Source organism: Plodia interpunctella, chromosome 23 (genome assembly GCF_027563975.2).
Source record: "Plodia interpunctella isolate USDA-ARS_2022_Savannah chromosome 23, ilPloInte3.2, whole genome shotgun sequence".
Classification (NCBI taxonomy): Eukaryota; Metazoa; Arthropoda; class Insecta; order Lepidoptera; family Pyralidae; genus Plodia; species Plodia interpunctella.
Genome location: NC_071316.1, coordinates 1036308 through 1044707, shown reverse-complemented (window position 1 = coordinate 1044707; position 8400 = coordinate 1036308). Strand labels below are relative to the sequence as shown.

At 37.1% G+C, this 8400-nt stretch overlaps 1 long non-coding RNA gene across 1 annotated transcript; it reads right to left on the bottom strand.

Moving 5' to 3' along the window:
- Positions 1–4698: 4698 nt before the first annotated feature.
- Positions 4699–6821, bottom strand: LOC128680179 (uncharacterized). Its single transcript, XR_008405823.1, has 3 exons — positions 6773–6821; positions 6182–6251; positions 4699–5576 (listed from the first exon to the last, which is right to left on the bottom strand). It is a non-coding gene; the product is annotated as an uncharacterized LOC128680179 (long non-coding RNA).
- Positions 6822–8400: the final 1579 nt, after the last annotated feature.

Genomic DNA, 8400 nt, shown 5'->3' with positions numbered 1-8400 from the left:
TTCAAAAGCTTCCTTGAAAGCCCCATGGGAACCGACGTCAAGCTTCAGTGCTTTCGACTCGGATGAACCGTAACCGTCGAATTTGAACATTCGGAGGTTTCTTTCAATTGTTTTTATGCGAACTACTGGTGAGACCGTTAGAGGTAGTAATAAAGGTAGTAATAAAAGTCACATCAGATGCCTTTAGGCGACTTGAATAGAATCTGAGCCCAGTTTTAGCAATTAATACACTAGATAAGTAAGAACCATTAGAAGGAAGTTAATTTTAATGTTTGATATACAGTCAAAATGTTTTTATTCTGTAATTAAACCATTCCGCGCACTTTTTCAGGTGAATTATTTTAAAAAACATAAATGAATTTTAAATTATATAGTAGTAGTTATTGCCGATGGCTTCGCCCGCGTGATTTAAGCTGCGAAAGCGGAACAGATATGATTTTTTTACAAACTTTCACAATCCAGTCATTTGGGGGCTGATTTTTGAATTTTTGTCCGTCTGTCTATCCGTACGTTTGTTCGCGCATCACACAAATAATTTTGGTGGAATTTGATGCGGTTTTCTCAGTCGTATAGCGGATGGTCTAACTTATACGTATATAATTAATCTGGTATAGTTTTCATCGCGATACGTTGCTTAGAACCCGAGATGTTGACAATAATAATTTTGAGCGGATACACAAAATAAATGCGGGCTAAGCCGCGGGTAAAAGCAAAATAATATCTTAAACGTGAAAGATGTTTTTTGTCATTCTTTCAAGTCAAAACTCAACAAGGAATTGTTGTACCTCCAGAAATATCATAAATCACAAAAAATTGCCACGAAAAAGATGTTTTCGACTTAAGACCATTTTGTTTAGAATTTTTTATTTATTAAAACATATTTTTTATTATGTACTAGCTTTTGCCCAAAACTTCATATGTGAGCAAAAATCCGTTTCCCGTAGGAATTTCAGAAAATCTCTTGTTAATGCTCCTCTACACTGTCCTAGGAACCTACACACCAAATTTCAGCTTTCTACGCCAAGTATTTATTTATTTTATTTATTTATTTATTTAGGGACACCAACAGGTTACATGAAAAAAACTTACAATAATATTTCTTTTAGTGTACTAGCATGCAACCCAATTATAGGTGAACACAACATTTAAAATAATAATGACAGTAGCAGCAAGCAGTATTATAAGTAAAGATCTTAAAATTATAATTTGGTGGAGATCTTTAAAGTACTTAACTATTTGAGTTATAGTATACAAGTAAAAAAATAAAATAAAAGAATGATCAAAGATAAATGAGATTGTAAATATGAATATTTGATTTTAAAATTGTTTAGCTTTGACGGGATGACTGTATTTTAGATTTAAATTTAGATAATGAGTAGTGGTAAATGTCCAGATCATATTTTGCATTCATTTTATTATAAGAAGAGAGCATTCTAGGTAAGGGTGCGTGCCTTCCGAGGTTTGTATTTGCTCGAGGGACCACAAACGTGTTTACGAGCTTTCTACGACTGTTTGTTCGAGGCACGGTAAGGCTAATGTTGTCAAGGATCCGATGGCAATCCACAGTGCCATGGACTAGCTTGTAGAGAAACACCAGATCTAGCGATGTACGACGATCAGACAGGGATGTCATATTAAACTTCTCCAAACGGTCTACATATTCTCTTCTGTGACTAAAACCAGCAGTTTTGTAAGCCAATTGTCGCGTAAATACTCTTTGGACACGTTCAATACTATCAGCATGGCATTTGTAACTAGGATTCCACACAACACTAGCAAACTCGAGGTGGCTTCTGACTAATGCATTAAACAGCGTTATTAGGGTGTCGGTATTCCTGAAATTTGCAGTATTACGCCTCACAAAGCCAAGCATCTGAAATGATTTCGCGACAATGGCGTCGCAATGAGGAACAAAACTTAACTTCCTATCCAGATTTACGCCCAGGTCGCGAATACATTCTACTTCTTCAAGTTCAGTTCCATTAATCTTGTATTTGGATGGAATATTTATTCTTTTTCGGGTAAATTTTATATGGTAACATTTGCTGGGGTTGATAACCATTAAATTACTCTCGCACCAAGCATTCACACGATCCAAATCTTCTTGTAACATTTTCGTGTCATCAGAAGAAGAAATTGATTTAAACACTTTCATGTCATCCGCAAACAAGGAATATTTACTGTATTTGATACAGCTTCCAATGTCATTAATGAATATAAGGAACAGAACCGGACCGAGATGCGATCCCTGAGGTACACCTGAAGTTGCCACATATGGCTTTGAAGAGTAACCGTTTGATACAACTGTAAGAAGTCTTGAGCGTAAGTAAGAAACAAACCATCGATGCAATGATCCGCACACGCCGAAATGCAATAACTTTCTTAACAAAAGTCGATGACTTACTTTGTCAAAAGCACTACTGAAGTCTGTGTAAACTACATCAACTTGGGTTCTGCCATCTACACTCTTGACAAGATCAGACACGTAGGCCACCAAGTTTGAAGTTACCGATTTCCGACGACAGAAACCATGCTGAGCGTCGTCCAACAGGGGCGTTATGTGATTTGTCAGAATCTTACAGACTAAGGATTCAAACAATTTAGAAAATACGCTCAGTATAGAAATAGGCCTGTAGTTTTTTATGTTATCCTTATCGCCTTTTTTGTGAATTGGGATGATTCTTGCCTCTTTCCATTTAGAAGGAAAATTGCCTGTTGAGAGAGAATGATTGATTATGATAAATAATGGGTAGGTAAGCTCTGCTGAACATCTTTTAATAAATATAGGTGGCAACCCATCTGGGCCAGCTCCTTTAGATGGATCAAGCTTCTTAATAGCATTGCTTATTTCCTTTTCCGTGAAGTGGATAGTGCTAAGCAATGACTCAGAAAGCACATTATTATCACCATTCGAGCAATCACTATCTATATTTGATGATCTGTTATTGTCTGTGAAGGAAGATGAAAAATGCGACGCGAATGAGTCAACTATGGCATTACCCGAAGAAAAATTTGTGTTATCATACTTCATGTTAGAAGGTAATGAATTTGTATTTTTTCGCCTATCATTGATGAAGTTCCAAAACCTTTTTGGGTCACTATTTATTTTTTCCTCCGTATATTGCATGTACTTGGAATAGCATTGACCTGCAAAACGATCGCAACGCTCACGTAAGATTTTATATTCATATTCATCACGAGGGTTTCGGTATTTTCGAAAACGATTTCTCAGTCTGTCTTTTTCGGCAAAAAGTTTAATAAGCTGGACATTAAACCACGGTGGGTATTTGGATGACTTTGGACGAGATTTAGGAACATGTTTTCCGAGTATATTATTTATTTCTCTATAAAACGTTTCAGTCATTCCATCAACACTCACATCGGTAGAAAACTTTTGAGGCCAGTCAATCATTTTCAGCTCTTCTTTTATTTTGGAGTAGTCAGCCCTGTAAAAATTTAGACGTGGTTGAGTTAGTCTAGGCAATATGGATGCATCAAGATCAAGAATTATAGATAATGGTGGATGATGTGAATCAACTTTACTTAATGGATCCACTGACCTCTCCAGTCTTGCATTAACAAGGTTTGTAATTACCAGATCTAACGTTCTATCGAGTGAATTCTTTATATAGTTTAGTTGGATCAAATTATTTAAATTCAGAAAGTCTACAAGTGTATAGCCTAAAGAGTTCCCGTAATGATTAGGTAAGGTAACATTTGAATTGTTCTCACGAATCCATGAAATAGACCTGAGGTTAAAATCACCAAAAACAAGGACATCATCCAGAGTTTGACTAACAGATGCAACATTGTTACAAAAACTTTCCAAAATATGCTGTTTGGGATACGGAAGGTAAAAACAACATATACCCAATTTTTGGATGGTTTTGTACGGAGCCCAACATTATAAGTAAGGAGAAATTATTACACAGTTTATCGTAGGATGGGGCAAGATGCCACACAATTATTGTACTTCCGTTCGGGAAGCTAGGGAGGGGACATGGCGACGTCGAGTCGATATCGACTATCGATAGTCACAACTAGTCACATGTAGACTAATTTTCTTTTTAAAATGAAATCTGTTATATTTTCATTCCTTCACATTTTCAAATATTTTTACTTTTTTAATAAAAGCAATTGTCAAAATGGGGTTCTACCTCGTGGCCATGCTGATTGCTCTATATTTGGCCTCGTTCACGTTCTACATGGTGCAGTATGTGAAGCAGTTGGGACCGGACCAGGTGAGCAATGGGTGGTTCGCAGAGTGTTTCGACCGCTACGGCTGCGCGGTCATTACAATCCGTCAATTTTCAATTTTCAACTTTCAAAATAGATCATTCTTAAAATTGACATTACTACAGTACAGCAGAGTAATTAATATAAAGTCATAAGTAGTAAAACTCATTCTTGTCTTTGTTGAAATTTGAAAAATTGTAATGCTGTCATTACAACGCGATCGCATCGGTCGAAACGTTCTGCGAACCACCCCAATACGAACAGGGGGCTTACCATCATCTCTTAATGCGATCCAGATCAGGACCTAAACTGATCTGCATCGCTAATTCGTACCATCAAGTTGACATAACGATCCATTATAGGTAGTCACCTAAACATTACGCCGTTTCGATTTCATTAACTGATTTTGCATACAATTCGGTACCATGGTACCGAATGTGCATTGAGAACGTATAAAAGCGTATCTGTCAAAATTCGCGATTCAAAAAATGTTACTATTTCTGATTGATTACCACGAAAGAAGTCCCACAGACGTGGCGCTACTGTCGCTGAAATCAATGACGTGGTCTATCTGTTATTGATAGTTCCTAGTTTTGCCACCGTAACTCCATCGTGGTACGGTTTTTATGTTCCGAAGTTTGTGTTTAGTGTTATAATTATGATCGACAAAGTTGTTAGTCTAGATTATATTGCATTTATTGTAAATGAAATATTTTATTTTATTGTGTTTTGTATCTACTTTAGTCATGTAACTAACATAAAGATAATAATATATATTTTAATTTTAAGTAACAAAAAAATACACATTGTTTACTCAAAAAGGCAACTCTTGAAACGAGATAAAATATATAGAGATCGTATAGCCTTATCTCTTTCTTACATTTGGCTGCTGTCACTGGGGTTTACGATTCAGAGACAATAATTACTTTTTTTATGAATTTCATTCGCTCCTTACGATTCAAATGAGACTTTGTTAAGATAAGTTGGTGGTACCAAATAACGCGATTCATTTTAGGTTCCTAAACTGAACTGCCCTGCATTTGAATCATTGTGTAATAGTTGAAGGTAGGCGCCCAGATTGTAAAGTACCGCAGTCACTCAAATTGTTGCCGGATAAACCCCACTTGACTAGATTTTCATGGCATAACAAAAACAACCATCGATAAAACAAGAAAACTATAGACTATCGAAAAACTGGCTGTCCCTACACCAGTTTTTCGATAGTAGATGACTTTCTTATCGATATATGTAAAGACGAGAAGTGCCATCACTATCCGGCTGCCCCGGCTGCGCGCGCGGCGGACCGCGTCGAAGAAAGTACACGTAACGGCCGTCGGTGTCTGCAACAGGACAATACGTAGTAATAGTAATGACGTGAGGAGCCACATACGAATAAATAAATATATTGGGACAAATCACACAGATTGAGATAGCCCCAAAGTAAGTTCGAGACTTGTGTTATGGGATACTAACTCAACGATACTATATTTTATAACAAATACATATATAGATAAACATCCAAGACGCGGGCCAATCAGAAAAAGATCATTTTCCATCATGACCCGACCGGGGATCGAACCCGGGACCTCTCGGTTCAGAGGCAAGCACTTTACCACTGCGCCACCGAGGTGTCAAACGAACAAACTGAATTAACTTTCTGTGTCAATATTCCAGAAGCGATATCACTTTGGCACTTTCTAGAAACGAATATTCTTCTAGAAAGGACGCCAGCACTTCTGCTCTTGCATTCGTTTCTCTCGTGTTCGATTCTTTTGGCTATATCCATAAAAAATTATACCTAACCATATCCCTAATTATTTAAAAGATTTGGAATGAATTTAAGTTTTTATTAAAAATCGCCATTATCGCTTCGAGAAACAAATAAAATTGCTCAGCGTTGACCAAAATAACTGTGTAAATTGTGACCAAGTACATAAATCTCAACCATAATGATCATCAGAGACGTCTCCTCATGGCTGGAGGGTCGTGACTAGCAGTAGCTGTGGTTCTCTTGACTAGAAAGAGAGAAAAATTGTTTATTTGGATGTATCGTTAACTAGTTAAATTTTTGACATACAAAAATTTCACAAAATTATACACCAAAACGGTCTTCGCTCAGCATGTGTCGCAGATCACAGCATGAGCCACGACGCTGGTGTTCCGCGAATACCAAATTAGGGCCATCCAGGCACTAATTTACAGCCAGTTGGAGTTAAAATCCCAATAAAAACCTATAATCTACATATCTATATAATAGGTTAACTTACTAAAATCCTAACTAATATTGTACCTAATTGCGAAAGTAATAAGTGTTTATTATCTAATCAACCAATCTTCTTGATTTGAATTTTTCATACATGTAGTTTGAAGTATGGAGAAGGACATAGGGTACCTTTCATCCCGAAAAAATAACTGTTCCCGTAGAAACATTAAGCGTGCGAAGCCGCGGGAAATAGCTAATAGCTTATAACTATACCACTACACTGTTCGTAATCCATTATAAAATAATAATTGAGCTCGAGAATGATATACATACATTTAGTTGTATTGTGTAATGGTTTCGGAAATTTGACATTCAAATGCTTTAATTGTCGAAACAATATGGTCATGGTGAAAAAATAATAGATTTTTACATTTATATAACACTAGCTACTGCCCGCATCTCCGCCTGCGGCTTGCACACATGTAGTTCGAATTACGGAGAAGGTCAAAGGGTACTTTTCAACTGGGAAAATACTCTGTGGGAAATACACGCAGACGGAGTCGCAGGCGTAAGCTAGTACTAATATAGAGTATATTATACTTTCACCTGATTCCACCCTTCCACCTGCCGAACAACCACCGATGCGTTGAAAAGAGGGTGGTTTTTATCTTGTTTCTACAAGCGAAACGGCCCATAAAGTCTTCTTATTAACGTCTTAAAATGAAGCATGTGTTTGTTTGTAATATATTTATCGTATAAAGAACACATGTGAAAAGTGCGCTGAAAATTAAAAGTAGGCCATTTTGTCTAAACGTCAGCGGCGCGCCGGTTAAAATCAACGTCAAATTTGACGGTGCAATTCACTCTAAACTATTTTGCAAGCATTCCTAGGACGGGTTGTAAAATAACGTACCTATATAATCTATATATACCTATCTACTTCAAAATTTTAAAGGCCATTTCAAACTCTGGGTTTCGTGGCGCCGTATTCCCAAATGCAACCGGGAAAACGCGGTAAATTCAATTGAGATTTTCTAAAAGTTATTTTTGATGCTTGTTATCACAAATCTTACTTGGAATTAACATAAAATTAGGTTTTATTTGCATTTAACTGTATAATTATAATGATAATCACTGTTTCAAAATTTTTAACAGAGTTTATTTTTAAACTGCACGAATTATAAAACTACTTGACATTACTTTCGAAATTAGACGTTTAAGTAAATACGTATGTCTCCCTCTCGCACCTCCATGTTCCCCGGTTGCATTCGAGATTGTGAAGCCACGAAGCCGGTAAAAATTGCTTTTAGAATACCCTAACAAGACTGAAGATTGGGTTGTGATTTTAACACCGGCCGCCAGGCGTTATCTTAGTTGGGAATGCCATTGTCCATCAGCTGCCTTATAGTCACCCCGTACGACATCCACGTTAGGATATGGAGTGGTCCTATTCTAGGGCGGAACCACACGCCACATTTAAGTAAACATTATGTACAAGAAGAAGAGAGGCTGCATACACGTAATACCTACCAGTATAACCAGACTAGCCTAAAAAGATATTTAACTTCATGCAATATCCGTCGATATCAAAACTCCTTAGGAAACTCACATTCACACTTAAATTGAGGACATTATAATGAGTAATTTTTCTGTATTCTTCTTCATAGTCGTATTCCTCATGGCTGAGGGTCGTGGTCATTACGTGGAATTAAACACACACAACAACTTTCTTGGCATTAGTAATGGAGTGGCTTGCCATTGCCTTCTCCATTTCACACACAAGTTAATAATCAACCAGTGTACAGGTTTTCTCACGATGTTTTCCTTCACCGGAAGCAAGTGGTGATCGATGAAAACTACTATACAAGAGTCAGATTGGTATACAAACTCATGTGGCATGAGTAGGATTCGAACCTGGGACCTTTCGATCCACAGGCGGGGGTCTTAACCATAGACCACCA